The sequence below is a fragment of the Notothenia coriiceps genome, unplaced genomic scaffold, assembly GCF_000735185.1.
Source record: "Notothenia coriiceps isolate Sejong01 unplaced genomic scaffold, NC01 NC01_scaffold00037335, whole genome shotgun sequence".
NCBI classification, from domain to species: Eukaryota; Metazoa; Chordata; class Actinopteri; order Perciformes; family Nototheniidae; genus Notothenia; species Notothenia coriiceps.
In genome coordinates, this window is record NW_011370036.1 from 59,403 (window position 1) to 75,066 (window position 15,664).

The following is a 15,664-nucleotide window of genomic DNA, read 5'->3' on the forward strand; positions in this document are numbered from 1 at the left end:
TGTGTGCCTTGGCAGTCGCGCAGATACAATTTCATAGTGACACTGATCTGTCCCCCCCATTAAGAATATATATATGTTAAAAAAACATTTTTTTCAATATATATATATATATACTTGTTCACATGATTGTTATAATTAAATCATCTTAGATAATTCTGATGGGCCCACCCAGGGTTTAATGTTACTTATGAATGTAAAACACATAGTAAAACAAATAGTAAGTAAATATCCTGAACATAACTGATCTCAGTTTCGTCACCCCCATTTAAAAAGTCTCACCTGCGCCACTGCATTTTACAACCCTTGTCTCGAATTTAAAGTTTGTTTGCCCATGTTATACTGTAAGCCTGAAATAAGGTGTGGGCTGAAAACAAGCTTAAAAGACTTTCACGTTTTGTTCTACGACATAAAATATATTGGTAAATACTCCACGTGTAAATGTTAGAAGCTTCTATGTGTCATAATAAGTGACTAAATAAACTACTAAACGTTATCATGCTGACACAGTCCAAGTTAGCTTAGCGGTGGTGATTCACGGCAATGCGACCATGATGTACCGTAATTTTCGGACTATAAGGCGCACCTGAATATAAGCCGCAGCAGCTAAATTGAATGATGTGTACATATATAAGCCGCACTGGACTATAAGCCGCAGGTGTTTTAATGTTTAATTACCATATGTAAGGGTTCGTGCACAGAGGGGATTGTCGGGAAAGAGATGGCTGTTTGAGGAAGCTCCCATTTATTAACATTTCAACAAACAAGTTGCATATTTGCATAACGTATTCAAGTGTTACCATTTAGTGCAATAGCAGCTACAGAACATGTACTGTGCTGTGTAAACTGTACTGTATCACATAGCGTTTCAGACACACAAACTTTTCAACTTTCAAACTTAGACGGTGCGCTCCCAGCGCACGTACCGGCAGTGATCTACAGCAGTGGTTTTCAACCAGTGGTACGGGGACAAACTGTCTCGCTCTCGTAATGTCTGTCTGTCTTGCTCTCGTTCTGTCTCTCGTACCACTCTCGGTTCCACTTTTACTTTTGCGCGCTACCTGTCTCACTCTTTTCCGGCCTCCAGCTTTTCCTGCTGGAGCCCGCCGCTTAAAGGTGGGGGGCGCGGACCGGCCATAGAGCCCATAGAGTTAAAGGTGGTGGACTGTAACGTGTAAAATCCATAGATTTAGGAGGTCCCCTAGTGGCCGTTAGCTGTAAAAATCCATAGATTAACCGCACCGTTATATAAGCCGCAGCGTCGAAAAATGGGAAAAAAGGCGCGGCTTATAGTCCGAAAATTACGGTAGTTTGTTTCTAGCATCACGTAGCTTTTAATTTCTGCCTATTACATTTACGATCCTACAATCTTACAAACGTGTGTTGGCCACAAAGGTTTTTTCTGTAATATACCGATATCCAATGGGTAAATCCCATTACTTTTTGTCGAGGCTAGCATCATGGCTACACAATGACTAGCAGTGTTACAGTGTAGGACAGCAGGCAGATCAAGGTAAAACATGTGAAGGTGTTAACCACAGAACAACTGCAGGTTATACTGTCTACACGAACACAGAGAAAAAGGATCAGTGAAGGAACAACTAGAGCAAGTATTTGTGTAAAGGTGCTCTCCATTATCAAAGTGTAAAATGAACCGTAGGCACTCTGCATGTGGGTCAGCTCTGTGATGTAATTCTGGGTTAGCTCGCTGCTCAGAGCTCTCTTCTCTTGGCTCCAGCTGTCTCACAATGTGTAGACATGATGGCATGACACACATTCAGGAGACTGGCCAGAGAAATGTGTGGAAATTCATCTCCCACATGACATTCAACGTCTGCACCTTGCACTGACATGAGTAAATAAAATATGTTTCTCGATTTGTCTCTTTCAAATTCAAACCAAACATATTGTGTGTGAGTGTCATCTATTATCTGACTACCCATGATATGATATGAGTTGATACATTCAAGTCAGTTGACTAGGTGGTTGTTTTGCTGAGTTTTCCTCGTTTTGAAGAGTGTTTCTTGTAGCGATGCACTCTGTGGTTGGGTTGAGGTTACAGTAAGAAATACACTTTGACACAACACAATTCCCTGAGTTACAGACTACATCCAAAAGATAAATAAAACAATGCCATCTTCCAAATGAATGCAGAATAACTGTTAGCAAGCTCCTTAGCTGTTTTGGAGCCGCAAAATGGATATTGATGAACTTCTACTGCTGTTAAGGCATTTATACAAATCTGGCAATATTCTCAAAACCACTTCTTTGTTAGTGAAGGCTACAGTAGGTGCACATAAGGAACACATTTTTCCATGACACACATTGTCTTGCATGTCATTAACCTTAAAACAAAGGTCTTGCCTGTGTCAATAAATGCTTTGTTCTCGTTGAATATATTTATATCCGTTTCATGGTTCCCAAAAAACAAAGGTTAGCCGTACCTGAGGGCTACCTCTGACATTTATTCATGAAAACCTGAAATTGTGCAAAAGCAGCGTTGAAGCAATGAGACTGTTGGTTTGTTTTCTACTACTGCAGCGCAAAGCACCCTGCTGTACATCATTAGACTATTAGCACATTATTTGCGGGAGATATGTTAGCATAAATGGGCTTAGTAAAGTCAGTAAATCTTAAAGGGATAATTATTTCTGTCTGATATGCAGCAGAAGGGCATTAGCCCTCTGTAAACTCACCAGCCTCTTTGTTGCTCCAGGGTTACGGAAACATGCTGTGCTTAATGAGTAATTTGTTTCCATAAAAGGAGCAGCCTTTGCTGTCAACATTGAAATTAAATAGTTCTCAAATTAACATAAAAGCTCATTTGACACAGCAAGAATGCAGACAGCAGCCAGTCATGTCAAAAGCTGGACAATGGCCTAAAGGTTAAAAAAAAGAAGTCTGTCACAACCTTGCAGCTCCTCCAGCACAAATCAAAGTGAACCAAAACACTGAAGAATATCAGCAACTCCTGGAGAATAATTGACTAAACTTTAAAGCTGAACTCGGCAAGATTTTTCCGTTAAAGTGCTTCCAGCTCTCTGTGGCTGGAACGAAGAGGAGAAGCCTGTCCCCACTGACTGTCACACTGCAGATTCATTCAATTAATCCCATTTAATTCTGCTGAGGTACTGCCACTGTTGCTAAATTGTGTCTGGAAAGAGGAAGAATGAAATACTCCTCGACTACAGGCAGCTGCATTCACTATCCGGAGACTTTGATGCAGAGCTGACCAACACTGTAGTGGAGCTGGGTCAAAGGGAATACATGTTTTATTGGGAGGAATGATCATGGTCAAGGTTTAAATAAGGTAATGTTAACTGTTGCTAGGAAACAGGATTTGAACAGCAGTCGGCTGTTTCGAGGTAGCACCCTTTTCCGCTTGCTTCCATCAATAATTAATAAGTCTGGTCAATTGACAGTTAAATGTTAGCATTTGTCGTAATAAGACATTTTGACTGCTGTCCTTTTCGTGGGCAGCAAACAACATATTATGGATATACCTGCAGCCTTACCAGCTGTAAGCCTAACAAGCTATCTAGATGCAATTCCTCCGTGCTTATCATTTGTCTGCATCTCTTGGAATGGAAGATATTAATACAGATATGAATCAATACACATATAGTCTATACACACATCCTGTGTAGCCGTTGATGGAGAACTCAATCTACTGATTGAGAACTCAATGTACTGATGGACATGTCTATTCAAGGTTCCACTGCACTTTGTAAATTAGACGGTTTAGTTTTGCATCCTGAAATAAAAACATGTGGGTCTAGTTGCGGTAGACCGTAGTTTGGGTTTGTGCAGGATGCCCCTGTGTTTAGCTACGATTCTCTCTTATCTATCAGAAGTCTGCAATGATTTTGGCCAGCGTGGAATATTGACTGAGGAAGGACTAAGATAGAACCTACCAGTGCTATCTAGAACTCTGGCTAATAGAAAACTAGTAAAACGCAAGTCCAGTTGAGTAGGGGAAATGCAGCATTTGGCTATGTGTTTAGTAGCAATAACACAAAGCATAAGACAAGTCTGTCAGAGACTATTGTTTTACATCCACAGTTTTGCAGTCAATTACTATGCAACCAGTTGGGTCATTAAGAATGGAGAATTGGTCTGTCTCAAACTAGGGTTAGGGTTCGCTGCATTTAAGTTCAAATGAAGCCATTTTAGTTTTGTAGTTGGACAGTTTGATTATTTTCTTAGTCGTTTTACCTCCTCTGTTTTAATTCTCCCTGTTGTAATACATGCACCAACAATTACTTAAAGGCCCACTTTAAAAGCCTGCAGTTGTGTTGTGCTCAAGGTGTGTTTAGAAGCTTTGGATGGGAACAGCGATTGCTTCCCACTGAGCTTCGCAGTCGACACCGCCAGGTGTTCTTGTCTTTAATTGGTTTTTACTGAAGAAGTGGGTCTGGCATCCCTGTGTGAGGCAGAACTAGGCCAGCGAGACGTTGACAGGTACATACTGTGATGGACTCAACAACCTGCAATTCATTTGGAGCCAACAACACGTATGGGAACCAACAAAACTCCTCGAGAAAATGTGTGATTTTAACTCATTTGTAGATGGGATTGGTATGAGTGTCGTCAAAACATATATGACCGAGGTGTACATTTATTTTTGCGAGGGTATCAATAGAGGTAAAATAACAGCTGGAGTTTGTGAATACAGGGTGATAAGGATGTGGTTCGAGCCCCCTTTCCTTTACTATTTTAGAGCCTCCAGCCCCCATCTGGCCCCTTGCATCGTCCCAGATGGGAGAATGCAGCATCAATTCACACCATTCTGATCCCATTTGTTTTGGTGTGGGAGCAGGGAAGAGGAAAAAGGGAGAGACGAAGTGGGTCACACAAAAAAATGAGGCCACGCAGGGCTTGAACTGTAGCAGGACCTCCCATCTGGCAGAGAGCCGGCCAACCTATCTGACATGGGCTCGCATGAAACAGGAGAAGGCAGCTGGCTCAGGTTTCCATTTGGATGTTTCCCAATCTGTATACAGCTTTCCACAAATGATGAGTTTTATAATCCTCAATTTGTTCTGTCAACTTGAGAAAACTTGTAATCTATCACAGTAAATATATCATGATTTATATATTTTGATCTGTGAAGTTTCCCGTTATCCCTATATGTCGATGAGATGTGAGATATGAGAATAGGCGGCTGGACAATGTAACTTTAATAAGCTACATAAGGAAAGAATGGATGTGGTGAAAAGGAGAGTATGAAATAATATAAATATTCAAAATGTTGAAGCAAGATTGAACACATTTCTTCTCTGACAAATTGAAGACAAACCCTGGTTTCGTAGCCTAGGGTGACTAATTTAAGCAAATGTTAACACACTTTAAACTAGGGATGTAACGATACCAAAAACTCACGGTACGATAATATCGCGATAAAAAGTCCACGGTGCGATATTTATCGCGATATTGAAAAATAAAGGAAAAACATTTGAATTTTTTTTAATTAAATACTACATCTGATTTGTACATTATTTTAGTAGGATAGTAGTATTTTAAAGTGTCAACAATATAATAATCAGACCCTGCAATAGAATAAATCAAGTTTCACTTTAGTCTTAACTCACTAACTCACTCACTCAGCATCATCAAGGTTATCTTTTAGGAATATGAGCATGTCCACATTTCCAGGTAGAAGCTGGGATGTTTGGGCGTTTACAATATCCCCTGCTGTGGAAAAAACTCTCTTGCTTGGTACTGATGTTGCTGGGACAGAGAGATATGCTTTGGCCATGGGTGACAGCAGTGGGTCAAACTGTGCATTGTCTCTCCAATATCTCTCTGTCCCAGCAACATCAGTACCAAGCAAGAGAGTTTTTTCCANATACGACAATTCTCAAGTGGTGGCTCACACAACAACCCCAGAGCCAGCACTTGAGCCAGGTAAACAAGGTATGTAAATGTCAGTAAACTTCCAAGATATGCGAACATGTAAGCAAAGCAGGTCCACGGTGTTTACATGCTTATTTATACAATATGTGTGCTTATGCTAACATCATAAGACAAAAGTTGGTTGTGTGTAGTGAGAACGCGGTAGAGTGAGGGGGGCCCCCAAGCCAAAGCTCGCTTAGGGCCCCCTTAAATCTAGGGCAGGCCCTGGGTGCTGGATAAGTACGCACAAAGCTTGACGGTGGGCTGGAGACTGCTTTATCATGAATCAAATGTTTTGTAGCCAGAATAGAGCTTAAACTTGCCACAGTACAATGTGCAGTCCCTTTATAACAATGCCAACTTGGAAGAGTGCTCTAGTGCAATGTTGCAGAACTGAATTACCAAGCGTCTGCTTTATTTCCTCTGCAGAGCCGTTGATGATGTCCCTGAAGTAACCTGTTGTTTACTCCATGACAGATTTTAATAGAAAAGAGGCTTAAGTTACCACACTCGGAGCTGAAAACCACATCATTCTCTCTGAGGGGAGGAGTGTGCGGATGTTGTTGTGCTATCCTCCCCCGAAAACCTTTCACAGAGAACACTGGGTGTCAGATAGCAGCGCTACATGCATGTGCATTACGCTGAGGAGACGTTCTGTCAGTAGTTTGTCTGACAAGATGCAATATCAGATGGGCTGGGACTAGCTACGGATTTCAGGGTTGATTAGTGCAGCACTGTAGCGCCTGTTTTCAATGGTAGTGGTGACCAAGAACCTATGTCCTTACACTGAACTGATCCTGCACCGTATTTTAATTGCGCAAACACACACAAGATAATTACATGATGCACGGTGACGGCTACAGAAGCGGTTTTGTTTCTTTTTTATTCTTAACTGCTCCTGTTTTTTTTAAATGTTGAGCCATTCAGTATAAAGTACTAAAATGTAATACAGTCATTTCCACTGCACCTGCTTCTACTACCATTAAAACGTTGTGACTTTATTTTAACAATGCAGTATAACCACAAAGTAGGCTCCATAATTTTGCAGCTACCATTATTATCTCTAGTTATGTTTATATCTGTGTTGCCAAATGTAGCAGTTACAGCCTCGTAAATAACTTCAGGTCCAACTATGACTACACAAAATGTTCTTTCTGAATGAGCTGCTATACCGTATTTACATAAATTCTCTTAGTTGTACAGCAGTGACTAACATAACGTAGGTTGGAGATTGAAGACAAAAGCACATCCTGTGACCGCTGCGCATTTCCTCAAATATATTTAGCCTCAGGAAATCCCGTCTTCCAATTTAAATATCTATAAAAAGATAAGACTCACACAATGTTCATTAAATCATTTAAAAAGCAGAGATCAGCAGCCTAGTCTCGACCAGCTTCAAATCTTTACCTGTGTGGAGCAATCATGTATTCACCCTAAAACTAAATCAACAAGTCTGGGTCACTGAGGATGTGAACTGACTGGGTCAACAGCTTTTTTGCAGCACTGAACAGCTGTTCCTACAGTGGCACGTGACTACTGAGCCTGAGAAAAGAGAGGCTTGAGAGGTACAACTGTTGTTATACCCCAAGATTTAAAACCTTCATGTGTTTGCTTCAAAGCTGCAATAGTATAATTATTGGTCCGAGATAGTTTTGACCATGGAGGATCTTCAACCACAATTGTTATCATTGACATCTTTATGATATAGCTAAAATTTAAAAGAAACATAGGCCTAAATCAAAGAATCATATGAAGTTGAATTGATAGAAAAGTATTAAAGGTCTCTTACCACAAACATTTAGCACCGTATGTCAAATTAAATATGAAAACGATGTGCAATGACAATAGATTGGAATCTAATCTAAAACAGACTCACAGCTTGATACTCCCTTGCAAACGTGGTTATAATTGAGGGTAAGCAAGAGGGCTAAAAAGTCAGATTTCTTTATTTTTCTCAGAATTCCGAGGTTTGCTTGGAAAAAGTCAGAAATATTTATTCTAAGAATTCTGACTTGAATCTCAGATCTCCAAAAATAATTAGACTTTTGGTCAGATCTCGCTTTTTTTCATATGCGGCCATAATCCTCTTCTGTATGGGGGAGGCTTGGATGCAGGTGTAAGATTTGTTATCAACTGATAACTATAATCTAGAGGCGACACAGTTGCTGTCGACAAAATGTGAGTACAGTATATGCAGCACTATATCATTCTGGGACAATAATCTCATCGCTGGATCAATATTTGTAAAATCACACAACCACAGGAGTCGACTGGGTAGGATCACACTGTGTAGGGATCTGTGTGAGAGTAGAGAACGAGGGTGAGGAGTAATCTGATGCCGGGGTTGTGTGATAGATTCAATATCCTTCGACATCAATCACCATCTACTCCCTTCGTCCTGAAGCTGCTCCGCACCTTCATCGTTTTATTTCCTCACTAGTGAGTTACCTCTCTGCAAATGACAGCTCCCAGGGACCCCAAAGCACTGGCATTTTGCACCGGGAGACACATTATACTACACAACATACCAACATCCCTACGCAGAGAAGCAGTCCTTCCAGCGCTGAGACCGGGGCATATTGTTCCCGCTCTCCCAAATGGATTTCTAACTAAGTCATTTGAACCAAATTGCCCTTCAGCCTTCTGCAAACATCTCTGAGCCAGACACCATTTCCTTTCTGCTGCTGATTGTGACTGGAAGCGATCGCACGGAAGGAGCGAGGCTGTGTGTGTGTGAGAGTGTGTGTTTGCTCATTTCTGTACTGCCTGGATGTAGGCTATGCAGGGCTGTATTTTTGGACTTTAGCGTAGGGTAAAGAAGGAACCCACAGTACTGCTTGACCTTTGGTAATGTGTCTTTAAGGCTTTGAAAATACACAGGACCTACATTTCTATTTGTACTAGAACATTCTGCAGCTCACAATAACCGCCAAGTGACAATGGTCATGAACTGGGGGTGTCCCATTCACGTTTTCTTTTTGCCCTGATTTCATGAGAGACCTAAATGTTAGGTACTGTATCTACCAATATTAAGACTAATCTGATGCTGATATTTACCAATATGTTGATTTATGTAAGTACCCAGCCTCATAGGCATTTCATTGTAATAATAATAGTAAGCAATGCTTCTTTATTGGTTCATGATTCACCCTTCCAACAAGTTGAATGAGAATCAGGCCAGTCGTTTTCCCATCATCTTGCTGAATAATAGACCAAACCAAGCAACAAACAGACAAACAAACCGTTCGCAGTAATAAAGAATGAAAGTTACGAAATCAATTGGGTCCTCCTTTCACTTCAAACTGTATTTTTCATCCTTTTCCAAACATAGCTAGCAGTCTCATTACGCTTAAAACTGCCTAAAAAAATTACGTTAGCGAGGCAACAGAAAACAACAGTCAGTGCTGCTTTATTGGTATAGAGCTGGAAACACCCAAGCATCAGATGGAGCAATTTGGATTTGCATACATGCTGCCAACTGTATGCAAATTCAGATGCAATGCATGCTTTCTTCCAGTTTGGATGGTGAAATATACTGTAGGCACAGCATGTTTTCACCCCACCTTCCAACAGTATAACAATTCCTGTTACCTTCAACTGTCCTTACCAATCCTCCTAACCTAAAACAATGGAGCTTATCACAGTATTTTAAGCAAGTGATAAGCATATTTTATTTATATTACTAAAGCTTAAACGTAGACTTTAATGCAGCAATATGTGTTTAAAGTAGGGATGTAACGATATATCGAATATCGCGATATCGCGGTCAATAGATGTCTCAATACCGTCGTGAGACTGACCAAATATACCGCGATTTTTTTAATTAAAAAAAAAAATTAATAATAATTTTTTTTTTTTATAATTTTTTTTTTTTAAAACCTTTATTCANCATATCTTGGAAGTTTACTGACATTTACATACCTTGTTTACCTGGCTCAAGTGCTGGCTCTGGGGTTGTTGTGTGAGCCACCACTTGAGAATTGTCGTATTTTTTAAGAAAATATGTTCTTATGTCCATCTTCAAAAACTCTGAGTCCGACTGACAGTTTATTTTAAACATTGTCACAGCTCACAGGATAGGTACCTGTCAGCCAATAATACAGATGTTTATTTCCATTCAACTCTCTGGTTGATCTGGTGTCTTGCCTCTGTTGCATTAACTGAACACGGGAAATTACAATCCTGCCGTCCTCTCTAGTGTCATGATGAGGTTCAGGTAAAGCACGGTGAATGTATTACATTATATGATTGACTCAACAATATAATAAATGACTTTGAGAGTAGGCAATCTAGGCATATTAACTAAATTAATCAAACATACTTATCACGGCGACGGTGGACTGAGATTATTATTATTATTTTGTTTTTTTCATTATTTATTTATTTTTTTGCTAGGGGGCCCCTAGTGGCTGCGGGGCCCTAAGCGGTTGCTTATGTTGCTGTCAAGGGGAGAACACTGAGGCATGAACTCAATTGCACGACTCAAAACTCAGACTCAGATAGCGTTTCAAAATAAAGACTTTACTGGAATTTGCACAGTAATAAAACAAGGAAAACAAAAACCACTCTTTCGAGGAAAACTATAATGCGATCTATAGCATAGGTCCGTGAAAAAAGGTCCGTGAGGTAAGCCGATACGTGGTCTTCGAGAGACAACGAACTGACAATTAACAGGCGGGAGCTAACACAATATATACACAGGTAAAGGGGACACAGTTGGAAACAATCAGGGCGGGGAAAATAATCAAGGACGCAGGAGACAGAAAAGGGGCGGGGAGCGTGGAGGCCTGAAATGAGAGGAAGAAATAATTAAGGGTATAGACATAAAGCACAAGACAAAGGGACATGACAACTCTAACATAAAGAATAAACTTTTACTATAAGTTTCTTGGACATGACAGTTGGTTAATGGGTCGGGCCGGCTCTGCCAGCACCTCAGCTAGAGGTGACTTTGCATGAAAATTCTGAAGTATTTCTTAATCGTTACTCGAAAACTTGCGTTAAAACCGTGTAGTATGGTATTGGCTGTGGTGTCATGCATGTAACTTAAATGTGGCATTATGTAACATGTATTTAATATAAATAACTTCCATATCCTTCTATGAATAATATCGATAAATAAATGATTGTCCTGGAAGCAGATTCCATAATGGATTGCTAATTAGTGAGTCCATTTAAAACTTTGTTCCTCAACAAACTATTGGAATAATACCATAACATCTGGAAGTTCATGGTCTTCAGAAGATGGTTCGACTTACATTTGGTGACTCCCCTTAACATTTTCAAAGGAACACTCTTGTCCAAAATTATCACTTGTCAATATATATTTTTTATTGCAAAATGTACATTTTTGGCCACCTTACAAAAACATAAATAACACGACTTGATGCGTATTGGTAACATAATATGGGTGGTATTGCTTCCAAAAGCTATGTCAGATATTTAGAAGTTGGACAAAGTGAAGGAATTCAACTCCAACATCCCAACACTGAATCAGAGAAAGTTCTCACTAGAAAAAAACAAAGGAGCAGTGTGTTGCCCAATATATTTTTGATAGTAAAGCTCTTCATTTATTTTGTTAGCAGCTCATTCCTTAAAACAGAAGCCTCAGATTGCTTATCATAAGAGGAAATAGGAAGGGTATATTTCAAGGTTGTTATGTAAATAAGTTATTGGGCTTTTTTCTTATCAACTTAGATTTGTTAGAACATATTTTCAACTTGAATTGACTGAAAGTGGGTTTATTAACACATGAACACTACTGTGTAATATATGTGTACATATATATTTAAGAAGTCCAATACAAGACAAGCTCAGGTTTCAATTGTGGGCCGCATTCCATTATACTTTTTGAATTTGCTGAGGGGCGATTCAAAATGGCCCACGGGCCGCATTTTGCCCCCAGACCGTAGTTTCGACACCCCTGGTCTATTCTATAATCGAGCCATTATAAAAAACTTTGTTCAATGTATTGAAGCTGTTTTGACATTCAAAGGCTGTTGGTTGTCTGAGGCAATAAAAAGCCAATAAAACTTCAAAATCTGACAGAGCTCACTACCGATGGGGATTCCCACACATTTCTTACAAGCTAGAGTCTTTGGTCCCCTGCATGATGTGAAAAGACATTTCTGTTGAAGGATGAGAGATGTACCACAGCACCTCTTGGCGTGTCAATGACAGGAAGAAATGGTTGTTTTCTCCTTTCATCTGGTAAAAAACTGTCGAGTTAATGGACTCCGACCACTTGTCAGGACAGGGCCCGCAGTCCCCACTTCCCACTCTTTAAACCCAAGTACTTTTTCTACCATACATCCAATCCTGTCCTCATTGCAGCAGAGGAACAGCCTTTTAAAACCCTACAATGTCAGTGCACATAAATTATCCTGTAGATGTTATCCCCTGATGGCTTCCGTAATGTAACGTATGTGAGCAGTATGGAGTATCAAGCAGTGGTGAGCTGCTTTCGAATGAGCACTGGTTGGGCAATAGAAGCTCTTTGCCAAAATGCTTTGATGAGCCTTTTGTTAGGGTCATCAATTTTATTGGCCCATTCAGAATCGCTCTAGGTCTCATCAGGAAAATCAATACCAGCTTCTACTACGCAAGACAGATCACCATAGCCATCTTTCTGCTCAAGCCGTAATATCAGCAGAGTGTTTTTTTTTTAAAGCCAATGGGATTTCACAGAGTTAGAGTTTAGATCTTCCAACAGTAAACAGGGAAAGCAGCTCTGAGGCAACATGAGACGTCCTCTGGGAGCCTTAAGGCAAGCCTTCACTGAGTACATGGATTACACATACTGTAAACCTCATTGATTAATCAATATTATATTATGATGCCAGGGACTAAGGTCAATGAGGGTAAACATTTCTTGGAATGTATTGAACAGAAGCATCAGCTGTGAAAGATGAAGAGGAGGACATTTAATCACTACTCCTGTCCACATGTCATAGTGTTAATGAGTAGTGCCTTGCATGGTGTGAGTGTGTGAATATAAGCAACCATTTGTAAACTGCTTTGTCCATTAAGGCAGATAAGTGCATTCCATTTACCATTTAATAGGATATCGGAAGGGATGTTTTGAACCCTATAGTTTGGATTTACCGCTTACTGGACATATTAGTTGAGATTTGGGAAAACAAGATGTTGTCGAGGTGGAGCTAAGGTGAGATGCGTTTCACTGGAAAAATGCATCAATCAAACAAAGGGGTTTACAAATGCTGTACTCCTTTTGAAACACTACTATCTTTACAATAGATACAAATATTACAACCACATTTGAAGTGATCAGTGAAACGATTGAAATTGGTTTCCTTGGATACAGCCGTCATTATAAACAATTGGTTACCATCTACTGTACTTCAGCTTTGGTTTCAATAGTGGCTTTGCTTGCACACACACTTTTGACAGGCTAGATCTTATCGTTCAAGCTGTTTATACTCTAAGCATAACTGCTCACTCTTTTCCTTGCACTATTCAAGCCTAAATGTGACTCAATACATATGTTTGACCTCCTGTTAAGACAACTTCTTAGCTACCGGGTTATTAAATGAGGTACTACACATGTTTATGTTGGGCTCCTTTTTAAAACCTGATCTTAAGGATTAGTACCGCACTGTAGTAAATACACATTTTAATATGAACTTATTGTTTTAACATAAATAATGTGACAGCAACAGTTATGTTGTGAATTACGAGTTTTAAAAAAAGAATCGCTTTTAGTAAATGCATGGTTCTAAATTAAAGTAGGCGTGTTTCAAGTGGTCAAATTGGAAAACAGCAAAAAACTGTTTCCATCAATCTATATCCTTTAATTTTAAATTAACTGTTGAAAATATGTGAGGCTATTACGATGATTAAAATTAGAGGTTATTTTAGTTATTATTAATAACTGGCAATCTCTACTGCACAAGCCTACAGTTTGCACCGTGGTTTCATCAAATAGTCTCTTTGTGTGAGCAATGGGGTTCCGACTGCCTACTGATAAAGATAAAGTCATGAATGGATCATTACCACTGTCAGCAGTTATGGTCTCCTGGGTTTGCTTGTTTGTGTGTATGTGTGTGTGTGTGTGTGTGTGTGTGTGTGTGTGTGTGTGTGTGTGTGTGTCAGTGTGTGTGTCAGTGTGTGTGTATGGCTGCAGGACCGAGGAGAGGCAGGGGGGTGTTATTCTGGTTGTCTCTGTTAGTGCAGTTCAAACCTCCAAGGACTCCGATAATGCAATTTTCAGTAAGCCACGCAGCCTTGCCGGAGATAATTAGAGCAGACATGCATTAACAGTGTCAAAAGGGAAGCAGCTCATTCTCCACCAGCTAGAATATTACAGTCGACATATGAACATACATTATTAGAGCATGTACGAACATTGTAAAATACCATTAAAACGTTTTGACACGTGGCTTTGTCAATGCGCAATTGAAACATGCTTAGCAAATAAATCATGATGTACATGTTATGGATCCGCTCCAATAAGGAGATTAAAATAGATGAAGACATCGATTTGGGTGGCTTGATGAGGAGGCTGTAACCTTTGAAAAAAAACGGTCATATTTGCATCATGTTTTCCACATCATTTCATTTGTATGTTGAGTCGGGCTCTTTTAATCACATACTCTTTTTGTGTCCTCTTCCTCGATGATTAAATGGAATTCAATTGGAGAAATAGCGCCACAACTGTTAACCACAAAGCACACAACTCATTCCATGTGCACCCATATTGGTAGTTGGTGAATCCACATTTTCTTTTCCCCATTATCTGGACATTGAGTCGAATTGTGCATCACATTTGCATTGAAACTTAGATATAGGAGTCACCAGGTCAATCATATCATGGACCTTGCAGTTGGGCACCAGAATATCCCCAGCACAAGTAGTAGTTTCTTTAAAAAATAATACATTTACCTTAGTATGCGTTATCCTAGGTAGGAAGGAAATCCAACAACCGGACCTTTTTCAGCTGTTTATTACTGGACGTCAACATTTTAAGGTTTATTCTCTTATTGGCTATATAATATGAGTTAGATGACTGTCTTCAAACTACTAAATGAACTAAAACTTCCACTGTTTTTTCATGAGAGGGTTAGCTGTTGCAGAGTCCTGCACGGGTCTGATTTTCAAGACCCGCTCCCGCCCCGCACCTGCGACGTGCAATACCAAACCCGCCCCGCCACCCTCCACTATTGACATAGTGGAGCCAATAAGAGACGAGCCATCAGAATGGAAAAAGACGCTATTAAGATCTGGTGGTGGGATCTATGATTGGTCATGTATTGACGTACATACTGAACCCTGGTTCGCGGAGGACACCAAAAAAGTCCTGGAAAGACAATGTACACTTAACTAATGTGCATTTAAAAACGAGGAATAGTTTGGGCGAAAACTAAAAGGTACCACCAAGATTAGAATTTTCCAAAGGGGGTTTCATTTAGCATGAAACACTGAAGGATAATTTAAAAAAGAAAGTAGAAAGTGAGGTCATAGAAAACTATTTCTGCTAAAAAGTTAGCAATGATTGAGAGTCAGACCTAAACATTTCAGCTCACACTGCTCTGTAACTTTTATTCATGTGCCTTTGTTATTCATGTTTTATTATCTTTGCTTTTAAAACAGTGTCTTTAGATGCCATTTTATAATATGTTTCTTAATGCTCTTAATGTCTTTCATTTTTGTAAAGCACTTTGCATTGCCTTGTGTTGAAAGATGTAAATAAACTTGCCTTGCCTTACATGTGGGGACCTTTTGCACAAAAGTTAAGGCACCTTTGGAGACTGGT

At 39.8% G+C, this 15,664-nt stretch overlaps 1 protein-coding gene across 1 annotated transcript in view; it reads left to right on the plus strand.

Annotated features, from left to right (window-relative positions):
• The window catches only part of LOC104967466 (transmembrane protein 178B), a gene marked incomplete at its 3' end in the record, with an annotated part of 41,418 nt that overhangs the window by 24,832 nt on the left and 922 nt on the right, over positions 1-15,664 (plus strand). The window lies entirely within an intron of this gene.